Below are 15,233 nucleotides of genomic sequence, written 5' to 3' on the forward strand. Positions count from 1 at the left end.
GGGAGGTCAGGTCACTGGCGAGAGAGTTCCAGGTTTTACCCACGGTTTTAGAGAACAGAGTCTCCCCAGCCTTATTGTAGGTTTTGCCTTTTTGTACTAGTATTTTATTAGATGAGCGTAGGGTCTTAAGGTTGCTGTAGGAGGTGATAAGGTTGGTAAGAATTGGTGTGTTATTAGGCTGATAAAGGAGAAGTAGATTTGGTAACTCTAGCCAACCTAGTTGTTCATAATTAATACAGTGATGGGTTCTGAATATAGATCCTGTTGCAAATCTAGCAATATTGTTATAGGAGACAGCCAGTTTGTTCATGTTGTTTTTTGAGAGGTTAGTATATATAGGGGAGGCATAGAGGAGGGTAGAGATTAAGTGGTTGTGGGCAATAGTAGATCTTGCTAGTGGGGTAAGAAAGGATTTGATTCTATAAAGGGAGCCTAGTTTTTTGTTGACTGTTTTTATGGTATTGTTAATGTGACTATCAAAGTTAAGGTTATTGTCAATTAGTACCCCTAGGAGTTTTGTGGTAGAGTCGGGGGATATGATGGTTCCATTGTTCAATGTGACAGTAAAGAATAGTGGTGTGGCCCTATTGGTGGGAGTAAAAAGTAGGAGTTTGTTTTTTTTGGGGTTCAGGATGAGGCACTGGTGTAGTAACCATTCCTCAAGGATGAGAAATAAAGTTTTTTATCTTGGAAAACAGCTCTGCTCCTAGCAATAACTTCTGCAAGACGATTTTCAGAGCTACAGGCACTCATGGCTGTGGAACCTAGGTTCATAGGTTAGTACTAGGCTAACTGCCCTTGTGAGCCATTTTAAGCCTAGCCAGTTATCTCCTGTGAGACTCAAACCCTGTACCTTGTGTTTCTAAGGCAAACACCTTAACCATTAGCCCACCCTCCCAACCCTTTATCATTTTTTATCCAGACAGGGTTTCTCTGAGGACAAACCCAACATTTATGCCTAAGGTGGTGTCCAGTGTGGCTCTTAACCAAACTATTCATCTGCCAACTTTTTATCCAAATCCACAGAACAAGGGGGAGAGAATTCTGCATTCTTTGGACTACACATACAGCTTAGATTCTACTTGGACGGAACCAAAGTTTTCAGGAAGACAGAGCAATTACTAGTGGCATATGCTGCAGGATCACAAGGAAAGGCTATCTCAAAGCAGACTATTTCAAAGTAGATTGGCCACTGCATTCATTTCTGCTACTTACACCATGGCAAGCCAGTGCCTAAGGGCATTAGGCCACATTCAACCAGAGCTGCAGCCACTTCAGCAGCCTTTCTCAGGGGAGTACCAACCAAAGACATTTTAGAGGCTGCTACTTGGAGTTCAGTGCACACCTTTACAAAGCACAATCATCTGCCACTCTACTCTAAATCCAGAGCAGGCTTTGCCACTGCAGTTCTGCAGGGCCTCATAGCTGCTCCTAATGCTGTTTAGCTCCAGCCTCCCAACCATAGCTTTGGGACTCTACCCATGACTGCAGCAGTGAAACACAAAGAACATAGTACAGTTGTGTACACTTACCATAAATGTAGATGTTCGAGTGTATTCACTGTTGCAGTCCAGGCTACCCACCCGCCATCCTCCTTTTTCTGCTGGAATTTTTCTTTCCTTCTCTGATTTATATAACCTATGTGATGTATTTGCTTGTAGATGAAGGTAAAGTTTATATTGGTGTATGTATTTATATATATATATATATATATATATATATATATATATATATATATATATATATATATAATGTGTGTGTATATATATATATATATATATGTATGTGTATATATATATATATATATATATATATCAATTTTGGCTACCCTTTTAGGGGGCACCTGACATCTAAGTCAAGAAAAACTGAAGCAAATGGTGTCGGCTGCTTCTTTTATACCCTGACGACCTGACGTCAGGGAAGAGGCGACAGCAGCCGACGCAGGACCCAAGACTTTGGAATTCAGGCCGACTGAGGGCAACTGCCAGCAGGAGTACCCAAATGTAATGACTGCAACAGTGAATACACTCGAACATCTACATTTGTAGTAAGTGCACACAACTGTACTTTTCAGTCCCAGGGGACTCTCAGAACTAAGCAATGGGGGGCCTCCACTTCCAAATCTGGAAATAACAAGACACCCCCCTATGGTAAACAGTCTCAATGACTTTCCTTTAAAATTACCAAGCACTTACCTTTTAGCCGCCCCTTTGGGGGGAAAGATTGCTCTACATGCAAAAAACTGGGAACTCATAACCCAGGACAAATGGGTTTTAAATATAGTGTCCCAGGGATACAGATTTCATTTCCACACATTGCCTACACCAAATGGGTGGCCAGACCTGCCCCCAAATCAGTGGGCAGAGGCTCAAAAACAGGTACTTTCCCTCTTAAGCATAGGGGCTATTCAACCTGTACCAGAAGAGGAAAAGGGACAAGGTTTCTATTCCAGGCTTTTCCTGGTACCCAGAAAAGACAAATCATAGTGCCCTATTCTGGACCTGTCTACTCTAAACACCTTTCTGGACATTCCAAAATTCAAGATGCTGACTCTTCACCAGTTACTTCCTATGCTAGGCAAAGATGCCTGGTTGGCAACTCTAGATTTTAAAGAAGCATACCTGCACATCCCAATCGGGGAATTTTGCAGAAGATAGCTATGCTTCAAAGCAGGCTACTTGCATTATCAGTTCTCTGCACTGCCCTTTGGCTTGTCTACTGTGGCCAGGGTATTCACAAAGTGCCTGGCTCCAGTAATTGCATTTTACAGGAAAAGAAATATTCAAATATATCCATACCTGGACGGTTGTCTAATTCAGGCAGAAAACCAGGGCATACTTCTAAATCACCTGGCATTTGTAAAAAAGGTTCTAACTTGTCTGGGGTACACCATAAACGAAAAGAAATCACAACTGGTACCCTCTCAACAGATTACATTCCTGGGTGCAAGCTTGAATACAACTGCCCAGGTGGCTTTCTTCACACCAGAGAAGCAAATTCATTTGGTAACTTACTTCAAACAAGTGGCCACAAAAACCCTGCTATCTGCAAGACAAATACTGCAAGCCTTGGGGTTCATGGCCTCCTGCATTCTTCTAATTCCATATGCAAGACTGCATATGAGGAAACTACAGTGTTACTTAAAAAGTCTATGGAGTCAACATTGTCACAGCCTGGAAACAATGATTCCTATCATACCTTGCCTACCCTGGAGTTCCTATGGTGGGCAGAGGCCTGCCAACAAAACAAGGGACTGCCATTCACACCACACCCTGCCACCCAAACCCTAACTACAGACGCATCAGATTTTGCATGGGGGGCTCACCTAGAAGGGAAGTGCATTCAGGGCAAATGGAACCCAAATCAAATGCACCTACATATCAATCAAAAAGAAATGTTATCCATACAGAATGCTCTGACAGTCTTCAAGGACTACCTTCTTCCAGGATAACTAATGGTAAAGATGGACAAAACCACGGTTGTGTGGTACATAAACAAGCAGGGGCGTACACATTCCTACCCCCACTGCAGACTAGCCATGGCATTGTGAAACACAGCCTTGAGCTACCAAGTGCACCTACAAGCTCAATTCCAGCCAGGAAAATTGAATACACTGGCAGGCGGTCTAAGCAGAAGTCTCATGGACCCACACAAGTGGAAACTGGAACCACGTATTTTCAACATGTTGACAAGCAAATGGGGGAGCCCAGACATAGATCTATTTGCCTCCCCCCAGAAATACCAGTTGAACAAGTTTTGCACAAGGACTCCCAACAAAGAAGCATGGAAAGTGGATGCTCTGTCCTTCACCTGGAAAAACCTGTCAGTCTACGCCTTTCCCCCTCTGTCTCTGCTCTCCAGAGTTCTGCTAAAAGTCAAACAGGACAAACCAAGAATGATTTTGATTGCTCCAGACTGGCCACTCCAGCACTGATACCCACTCCTGTGCAGTGTGTCACAAATATCTCCATGGCACCTGCCTCAGACCCCTTCTTTGCTGTCTCAGCAGGAGAACCAAATTCTATACCCACAGCTTCCAACATTGAACCTTGCAGCCTGGCTGATCACTTAAATTCACCCTTATCATCCCTCAGCAAACCTGTGATGGATGTCATCTTGGAGGCAAGGAGACCAAGTGCTAGAAAATCTTATGCTGACAAATGGAAAAGATTCTGTGCCTGGAACCAGTCTTTAGGAATGAGCACAGCAGCGCCCAATTTACCTCAGATTTTGCAATACTTAACTGAGATGCTTCACAAGGGCCTGTCTTTTTCCTCCATTAAAATCCACGCCTCAGCTATTTCAGCTCATTATAACACAGAACCTCCCCTCTTCTCTCATCCTCTGCTCAAGCAGTATCTCAGAGGGACAAGAAACTTGAGACCATCCAGGAGAGCTCCGACCCCTGCCTGGGACCTTAACTTTGTTTTGGAGAAACTCACTCTACCTCCTTTTGAGCCAGCTGCTACTGCAGATTTAAAATTTCTTTCTCGGAAAACAGCCTTCCTTTTAGCAATCACTTCGGCTAGAAGGATATCTGAATTACAGGCCCTTATGGGAGTGGAGCCTTTCATCATCTTTCATGCGGACAGGGTATCTCTGAGGACCAATCCATCCTTCATGCCCAAGGTGGTTTCCAGTGTGGCTCTTAATCAGTCCATTCATATGCCAACCTTCTTTCCCAATCCACAGAACAAAGGAGAATGGATTCTGCATTCCTTGGATGTGCACAGACAACTTAGATTCTACTTGGACAGGACTAAACCTCGAAGAAAATCTGAACAACTGCTGGTAGCATTTGCTGCAGGGGCAGAGGGGAAGGCTATTTCAAAACAAACCATTTCTAAATGGATAAGCCATTGCATTCATTTCTGCTATAAGCACCATGGAAAACCTATTCCCCAGGGGATCAGATCTCACTTCACCAGGGCTGCATCTACTTCTGCAGACTTTCTCAGAGGTGTTCCTACCAGGGACATCCTAGAAGCTGCTACCTAGAGCTCTGTACATACGTTCACCAAGCATCATCATTTACCAATTTTCTCTAAATCCAGAGCTGGCTTTGCCACTGCTGTCCTGCAGGGCCTTATAGCTGGTCCTAATGCTGTATAAACTCCTCCTCCCAACCATAGCTTTGGCAGTCTACCCAAATGTAATGACTGCAACAGTGAAACACGAAGAACATAGTACAGATGTTCATTGTGTTTCACTGTTGCCGTCATTACACTTGGGTTATTCTGCTGGCAGGCGACCCGTAGTCGGCCCGAGTTTCAAAGTCTTGGTCTGGCGTCTGTTGCTGTCGCCTCTTCCCTGATGTCAGTGCGCCAGGGATATAAAAGCTGCAACCAATTCCATTTTCTTCAGTCTTTCTTGCCGCGCGGTGCCTGAAGCATAAGCAGTTTGCAAGTGCCGGTCGGCCGTCTCCTGAGATTTTCAAAATTTAATTTCAGAACCGAAGTCTTCAATAAAGCTAAGTACCCCGTTGGGGAAACTTTTTCTTGCTCCAGACCGATGTCAGTAAAAGTTAATAATTGTATTTCTTGTGGGAAGCAAATACCTCATAAGGACTTTCACTCTTACTGCATTTCTTGCCTAGGCCCTGACCACGACATTACTAGTTGTCGGTTTTGTGCTAGATTCAATAAACGCACTCTTAAATGTCGGTTTGATTTTGCTTTACATTATTTTGGACAAAGATTTAATTACATAATGCTGTTGGAACAACCAACGACCGGAATGTATAAAAAACGCAAAGACAAAGAAAACGACAGGCATCCAAGTTCCAAAACCGACGAAGCCTCTTCTAGGCCAGTCGCCGGTTCTCAGTGAGGCGCTTTTGCAGCCCCTGACACCCGCTACCTCAGAGCCACAGGCCACAACCGACAGCCACGTGGAGACACCGAGGCCTGTGGAAACTCAAGGTATTGGACCTACGGAAAATATACCCTCAGATGGGTCTGGAGCCGCTGAGCAGGCACCGGCTTCTGAGGGTGTTTTCAGACCTTCGCAGCTTACAATTAAAGATACTACAGCAGCAAAGGCAAAGTCAAAAACACCATTAAAGACAAAGAAACAAGTGCAGCATTCTCCAGAACAGTCATCCATGCCAAAGAAACAGATGCTTAAAATGGCCGAAGACCTTATTACTTTAATCAGGGGCTCCCATCCCTCTCCTGACAAAAGGCCTAGGCTAGACACTGATTATGATTCCTCTGATCAGGTTTCCATTTCTTCTGATTCTTCTGACCAGGGCTATTCACTCCCTCTCTATGAGGACTCTGATGCTGAAGAGTCCATTCCTTCATCCTCACCGCCTGAGGATTACTCTTTTGGGGAAAACCTGCACACCATGAGGGAGCATTTCCATTGCGAGAGCCAGGATTATTCTGAATCCAAAAAAAGGCTCAGAGATTTCCTTCTGTTACCTCAGCACAGGCCCTTAGCTATCCCCCCTGTTCATAGGTAGGTACTAGGCTATTGGCCCTAGGGCCCACATAAGCCTAGCCAAAAAATGTACCCTGGCTTTCGCCACCCAAGAAATTTATTTTCCTGTGCCCCTGTCGAGCAGAGCCACAGAAGTGATCCCCGGGGTGAATTTCCCATTTCCCATCCAATCAAGATTTTTGTTGAAGAGTGCTAATGAGGAGCTCTGTTTGACATAGCTAGGTAGTCTGTTCCAGAGTATGGGAAGTCTCTGGGACAGGAATCTATCCCTCCAGCATGATGTTCATCGTGCATACAGCTGCAGTCATAACATATGGGTTCTCCTGCCGTCAGGCGGGTCCTCGGTCGGCCGAATTCCAAAGTCTAGGTCCGGCGTCGGTTGTCGTCGCTTCTTCCCTGATGTCAGTGCGACAGGGGTATAAAAGAACCAGCCGACGCCATTTTCTTCAGTCTTTCTTGCCGCGCGGTGCCCGAAGCAGAAGCAGTTCGCAAGTGCCGGTCGGCCAGCTCCTGAAATTACGAAAATTTTGCAACCAAAGTCTTCTTGAAAGCCAAGTACCCCGTTGGGGAAACTTTTCTTGCCTCAGACCAATGTCAGACAAAGTTAATAATTGTATTTCTTGTGGGAAGCAAATACCGCATAAGGATTTCCATTCCCTCTGTATTCCTTGTTTAGGCCCAGACCACGACGTCTCGGTCTGTCGCTTTTGTGCTACATTCAACAAACGCACCATTAAGCGTCGGGTGGAGTTCGCCCAGCATTAATTTTGCAAAACATTTAATTATATTATGTCGTCGGATACTCCAACTCCAGTTTTGTCTAAAAAGCGCAAAGATAAGGACCAACACACGAGGTCCGCGGCCTCTACCGACACCATGCCAAAGCCGACTACACGTGGTCCGGTTCTCAGCGAGGCGCCTACGCAGCCCCTGAGTATCGACGACACTTTATTGGTGGTGTCTCCTGTGCCCGAGGTCGCAGGCTCCTTGGCCCACACCCCGACTACAGATTCCGATGCCACTCTTGGTGGTGAATCTCAAAATGTGGACAGGTCCACCTCCTCTCAAGGTGTCTTCAGACCTTCCTCTTCTTTTTCCATCAAGGTTTTCACTAAGTCTAAAGCAGCCGTGCACTCTAAGAGACAAGCTACACAGGGCCCATCTCCAGGCCCCATGCCAAAAAAACAGATGCTTAAAATGGCTGAGGATTTAATTACTCTTATCAGGGGTTCTCAACCTCCCCCGGACAAAAGGCCCAGAGTGGATCAGGGCTCCATTATTTCAGTGCACTCTGCAGATCAGGAACATTCTTACTCCCCTTTTGAAGATTCTGATGCAGAGGAGTCCATTCCCTCTGTCTCCCCCCCAGAGGATTACTCATTTGGGGAAACTTTGCATACCTTAAGAGAACACTTCCACTGGGAAGGCCAAGATTATTCAGATTCCAAGAAAAGGCTTAGGGAATTTCTCTTGCTCCCTCAGCACAGGCCTCTGGCTATACCTCCTGTCTTGGACATACTAGATGATGTGTACTCGGAGGCCTGCCTTAACTCGGATTCTCTACCTCCAGCCCCAGTCAAGCCTGACAGGTTCTACAGGGTTCCTGAATCACACCAATTTTTATACAAAAGCCATGCTGCTGACCCAGAAACCATCTCACAGGGCCGCAAGGGAATTAAGGCCTCCACTGCTAAAAGTCCATTACCTTCCGAGAGAGATTCCAGATCCTTAGAAAGGTGGGGAAAAACGGTATATACCTCGGCTACCTTAACCATGAGGGCATTAAACTGTCAGTTCCATATGCTAAAGTACCAGCAGTTTCTGTTATCACAACTGAAAAGTAAAATGTCACAACATGAACAACCAGACTTGAAGGAGTTGCAGGATTTGATGCATAGTGCAGAACAAGTGGGTAAACATACCTTACAATGTGGTTATGATGCTCTAGAGGCCTCATGTAGAGCTGCTGTTACAGGATCAGTCATACGTAGACATGCCTGGCTCAAGGAACAAACCTTGCCAGATCATGTAAAAGCTAAATTACTAGATGCCCCTCTACAAAAGGATGTATTATTTGGTGCTAATGCTGAGGAGGTATTAAGGAAAATGGAGGAAAAGGCTAAATCAATGCAAACTGTGAAAGATTTTCTACAGGTACAACCCCCACGTTTCAGTAGAAATTGGCCTTCCAAAAATTGGTCCTTTCTAGCCACGGACAGACCCCAAAGAGGTAGATACAGGCGCCCGAGAGGCAGAGGGCAATACCAAGGATCGTTTAGAGGCAGACAATGGCAAGCTCCTACACAAAGAGGTGCTGAGGATAACTCGCAATCATTCAGAAAGCAAGCCCAATGACTTTCCCCTTTGCATGCCAAGCAAGACTCAAATGGCAGCACCCTTAGGCGGAAAACTGGCATTATTTACAAAAAATTGGCATATTGTCACAAAAGACAAATGGATCCTGGACATTATAAACAGAGGCTACAGATTCCATTTTCACACCCTTCCAAAAATGAGAGGCATGCCAAACCTGCCACACAATCAAAGGGCAGAGGCGCAAAGACAAATTACAGATCTCATAGACATGAAAGTTATTCAAGAGGTACCTACGCATGAACAAGGTCAAGGTTTTTATTCCAGACTATTCCTGGTACCAAGGAAGGGAAAAGATTGGAGACCTATTTTGGGCCTATCCATCCTAAACACATTTCTACTCGTACCAAAATTCAAGATGCTCACTCTACAGCAGCTTCTTCCCATGCTGGGCAAGGAGTCTTGGCTGGTAACATTGGACCTCAAGGAGGCATACCTGCATGTCCCAATCAGACAAAATTGCAGAAGATACCTCAGATTTCTTGCAGGTTCAACCCATTATCAATTCTCTGCATTGCCCTTTGGCTTATCTACTGCACCCAGAGTATTCACGAAATGCCTGGCATCAGTAATTGCCTACTGCAGACTTCAAGGGATACAAATATACCCCTATTTGGACGACTGCCTGATCCAAGCGGACAGCAAGCACATTCTTCTGAAACATCTGGCTTATGTAATAATGTTGTTGAATTTTCTGGGATACACAGTCAACAAAAAGAAATCAAGGCTAATACCCTCTCGGAAAATAATTTTCCTGGGTGCCAACTTGGACACAAACACCCAGATGGCCTACCTCACGCCAGAGAAGCAGGGGCAAATAACTCAATACTTCAGAGCACTAGCAAATTGCACCAGGCTGACTGCAAGGAAAATCCTGCAGGCTCTGGGATTCATGGCATCTTGCATCTTACTAATCCCATGTGCAAAGCTGCATATGAGGAAACTTCAATGGTACCTGAAAAACCTATGGTCTCAACACAGCCACAGTTTGGAAACAATAATACCACTATTTCCATGTCTTCAAAAGGAATTTCTGTGGTGGGCTCAAGCATGCCAAACAAACACAGGTCTCCCATTCAGCAAGCCTCAAGCAAATCAAGTCATCACAACAGACGCCTCGGACTACGCCTGGGGGGGTGCACATGACAGATCGGTGTATTCAGGGCAAGCGGTCCCAAAAAGAAAAGCACCTTCACATCAATCAAAAGGAAATGCTAGCAGTAATAAATGCTATTATAGCTTTCAAAGACCTTCTGCAACCAGGCCAACTATTGATAAGAACGGACAACACCACAGTAATGTGGTACATAAACATCCAAGTGGATGGGAGATCATAGCTTTACCCCGGGAATCATCTCTGTGTTACTGCTGGACAGAGGCACAGCAAACTAATGGGTATAGTATTCTCATCCTAAGGGGTGGTGAAAGCCACACACACTCTGGCTAGGCTTATAAATGCCCTAGGGCAGATAGCCTAGTATGAACCTATGAACATAAACAAACAGGGAGGAACACATTCATAACCCCTATGCAGACTGGCCATGTCACTTTGGAACGTGGCCATGGACTTACAAATCGAACTACAAGCACAGTACTTGCCAGGCAAGGAAAACACGCTGGCAGACAACCTAAGCAGAAATATGACAGATTCACACGAATGGAAGTTGCATCCTCAAGTTTTTACAGAGATAATCCAAGCATGGGGAAGGCCAGACATAGATCTCTTTGCCTCCCACAATAATCACCAATTGACAAAATTCTGCTCAAGGATTTTTCATCCAAAGGCCTGGAGAGTGGACGCTCTCTCTTTCAGTTGGACATCAATGACAGTTTATGCCTTCCCACCTCTTCCTCTGCTGCCCAAAGTTCTACTGAAAACCTGAGCAGACAAACCAAAGATGATTCTCATTGCTCCAGACTGGCCAAGACAACACTGGTACCCACTCCTGAGGAGCCTGACACATTCCCCACCATGGACCCTGCCTCTAATGCCTCTTCTCCTGACTCAGCACAGCTTCAAAACTCTTCACAGTCAGCTAAAACACTCAGTCTAGCTGCATGGAAGATTCCTTAACATTACAACAGACCCTACTCTCCAAGGAGGTGCAGGATGTCATTTTGGAGGCCAGAAGGCCGTTTACTAGAAAAGCTTACTCCGCAAAATGGAAACGGTTTTGTGTCTGGAATGAGAAAAAGGGCCTGGATCCTGGAAAACTGAATTTACCTCAAATATTACAGTATCTAGCTGATTTCCTAAGCAGTGAACTTTCATTCTCCTCCATCAAAATCCATGCCTCAGCCATTTCTGCAGAATACAACACTGATCCACCCTTATTCTCTCACCCCCTCTTAAGACAGTTTCTCAGAGGGGTTAAGAATCTAAAACCCCCAAGGAAACAACCAATACCTGTGTGGGATCTCAATTTCATTCTTGAAAAACTGACCTTGCCTCCTTTTGAGCCAGCCGCCTCATCAGATTTGCAGTATTTGTTCTGGAAAACAGCTTTCCTTCTGGCTATTACCTCAGCTCGTAGAGTTTCAGAACTACAAGCTCTCATGGCTGTGCAGCCTTTTATCATCTTCCATCAGGACAGAGTTTCATTATGAACCAACCCGTCCTTTATGCCAAAAGTGGTATCCAGGGTAGCTTTGAATCAGGCCATACATTTACCTACCTTTTATCCTAATCCTCAAAAAAAGGGGAGAGATTACTACATTCCTTGGACATCCACAGACAACTGCGTTATTATTTGGACAGAACAAAGCATCCTGTGATTTCAGCTACCGAAGTCTTCAAAAAAGCTAAGTACCCCATTGGGGACTCTTTCTTGCCTCAGCCGATGTCAGATCAAACGGTTAAAGTTAATAATAGTTTAAAATGTGGAAAACAAATACCTCATAAGGATTTCCACTCCTACTGTTTACCTTGCCTAGGCCCAGACCACAACGTCTCGGCCTGTACAGCCTGTGCTTCCTTCAATAGACGCACTCTTAGGCATCGGGCAGAGTTTGCAGAGTAATATTTTGGGCAAATTTACTGTTATAAAATGCCGTCGGAGCTTCCGACAGCTCATTTACCCAAAAAACGTAAGGAGAAGGACCGACACACGCGGTTCCGGCCGACTCCACGCCCAGGCATACCGCTAGTGTCTCAGTCTCTGCTGAAACCGAATCTTTACCGATTCCGACCGACGACACCGCACAGCCGGTACCTTCGGTTCCGGAGGCTTCCACTGGGTCGGTCTTAGAATTACCTTCTGAAACTGGTGCTCTGGAGATATCCGACACCATTTCTGTGGATTAAACTACCCCAGCACGTGGGGCAGCCAGGCCTCCTGTATCCATGTCCATTAAGGCTTTTACTCGTGCTAAACAGCCAAAATCTCTCCCTCCCAAGGCTATTCCTCAGGGATCCTCTACAGGTTCACAAAATTTAAGCTTAGCTGAGGACCTTATCTCCTTAATCAGGGGCTCCCAGCCACACCCAGACAGGGGCTCTCAACCTCCTCCAGGCAAAAGGCCCAGGGTTGAGCAGACAGATCCGCAGTCCTCTGATGAGGCCTCAGATGACTCTGCCCTTTCAGATTACCAGGAGGAGGCCTTTCTGGCCTACGAGGATTCTGATGCAGAGGAATCTATTCCCTCGGCCTCCCCCCCTGAAGAGTTGTCCTTTGGGGAGACCCTTCACTCCATGAGAGAGCATTTTAAATGGCAGGGCCAGGAATTCTCTGATTCCAGGAAGAGGCTAAGGACTTTTTTGCATTTGCCTCAGCATAGACCTTTGGCTATTCCTCCTGTTTTAAATGTCATAGAGGATGTGTACTCCGAGTCTAGTATTTCCCCAGACTCCCTCCCTCCGGCTCCTGTCAAACCCGACAGGTACTACAGGGTCCCGGACACACATCTATTCCTTTACAAGGGCCACTCAGCTGACCCAGAAACTATTTCCCAGGGGCCTAAAGGGGTTGCAACCTCCACTACTAAGAACCCACTTCCTTCTGAAAGGGAATCCAGGGCCTTAGAGAGATGGGGTAAAAAAGTGTACACTTCTTCCACTCTTTCTATGAGAGCATTGAATTGTCAATTCCATATGATACAGTATCAAGAATATCTGTTAGATGAATTGCATAAAAAACTAACCTCACCTGAACCCCTAGATCGCAAGGCACTTCAGGATCTGGTGCATAACTCCCAGCAGGTTAGCAACCATTTTTTACAGTGTGGTTATGATGCATTGGAAGCTTCATGTAGGTCAGCAATGACAGGTGCAGTCATACGTAGACATGCTTGGCTGAAGGAACAAACACTGCCTGATCATGTTAAAGCAAAGCTTCTGGATGCACCCCTGGAAAAACAAAAGTTATTTGGTTCCACGGCTCAAGAGGTCTTAAAGAAATTTGAAGAAAAGGCTAAGTCAGTACAGACAGTCAAAGATTTTCTCCAGGTCCAACCACCAAAATTCAGCAGAAATTGGCCTTCTAAGAATTGGTCCTTTCCAGACGCAGACAGATTTCAAAGAGGTAAAAATAGGCGTGCCAGAGGTAGAGGGCAAGCTAGAGGCTCCTACAGAGGATGTCAGTGGCAGCCTCCTAACCAAAGAGGTAGTGCAGGACCTACACCTGCTGCACAAGGACAAACTCAGTGACTTGACTCTGACCCCGCCAACCAGGGCTCAATTGGAAGCACCTTTGGGCGGAAAGCTATCTTTATTCTCAAAAAATTGGCACATTATTACAAGGGACAAATGGATACTGCAAATAATAGACAGAGGATACAGATTCCATTTTCATACATTACCAAAAAGACCAAGGCATGCCAAATCTGCCACCGAATCAAAGGACAGAGGCTTTCAAGCAAATTTCCAACCTACTGCAAATGAAAGCAATAGAAAAGGTTCCTCTCATAGAACAAGGCCAAGGATTTTATTCCAGACTATTTCTTGTCCCAAGAAAAGAAAAGCAATGGAGGCCTATTCTGGACTTGTCCGCACTAAATACTTACCTCATTGTGCCAAAATTCAAAATGCTGACCTTACAGCAACTCCTTCCCATGCTGGGCAAGGGGTCCTGGCTGGTAACTCTAGACCTCAAGGAGGCATACCTGCATGTCCCTATCAGACAAAGTTGCAGAAGACACCTCAGATTTCTTGCAGGTTCAGAGCATTATCAATTCTCAGCATTGCCCTTTGGCTTATCTACTGCGCCCAGAGTATTCACGAAATGCCTGGCATCAGTAATTGCACATTGCAGACTTCAGGGGATTCAAATATACCCATACCTGGACGACTGCCTTATACAAGCGGACAACCAACAAACATTGGTAAAACACTTGAATTATGCCATCCGCCTACTTCAGGCTTTGGGATACACAGTCAACATTCAGAAATCAAGACTTGTTCCATCCCAAAGAATAATTTTTCTGGGTGCAAAACTAGATACAACCACCCCAATGGCTTTTCTCACAGAAGAAAAACAAGAACAACTACCGGATTATTTCAGAAACCTGACAAAACAAACCCAACTGACTGCAAGGAAAATACTGCAGGCCCTGGGTTTCATGGCATCTTGCATTCTTCTGATTCCACAAGCAAGGCTGCATATGAGGAAGCTACAGTGGTACCTAAGGAGTCTATGGTCTCAACACAGTCACAGCCTAGAAGCTTTGATCCCCTCATTCCATGCCTTCAAAAGGAATTTCTGTGGTGGGCTCAAGCAAGCCAGTCAAACATGGGTCTGCCTTTCAGCAAACAAAATATCAGCCAAACCATTACAACGGACACCTCAGACCATGGATGGGGAGCGCACATGGAGGGCAGATGCATTCAAGGACAATGGACACAAACAGAATTTCGCCTGCACATAAACCAAAAGGAAATGCTGGCAGTGATACATTCACTCGAGGCCTTCAAGCACTTCCTACATCAAGGCCACCTGCTAATAAAGACAGACAATACCATAGTTATGTGGTACATAAACAAGCAAGGAGGTACCCATTCTTACCCTCTTTGCAGGCTGGCAATGAATCTTTGGGAACGTTCCCTAAAACTCAATATAGAGCTGCAATCCCAGTTTGTACCAGGAAAAGATAATGTACTGGCGGACAGCCTAAGCAGAAACATCATGGATCCACACGAATGGATGCTGCACCCAGACACCTTTCTTCAAATAACACAATCATGGGGAAGGCCGGACATAGATCTTTTTGCCTCCCACCACAACCATCAACTGAAGAAATTCTGCACAAGGACATACCACCCACAAGCATGGAAAGTGGACGCTCTCTCTTTCAGCTGGAATACTCTTAACAGTATATGCATTTCCACCTCTTCTGTTAATGACCAAGGTCTTACCGAAGATCAGGACAGAACAACCAAAAGTGATTCTGATAGCTCCGGACTGGCCAAGACAACACTGGTA

The sequence above is a fragment of the Protopterus annectens genome, chromosome 1.part1 (assembly GCF_019279795.1).
Source record: "Protopterus annectens isolate FY-2018-M chromosome 1.part1, PAN1.0, whole genome shotgun sequence".
Classification (NCBI taxonomy): Eukaryota; Metazoa; Chordata; order Ceratodontiformes; family Protopteridae; genus Protopterus; species Protopterus annectens.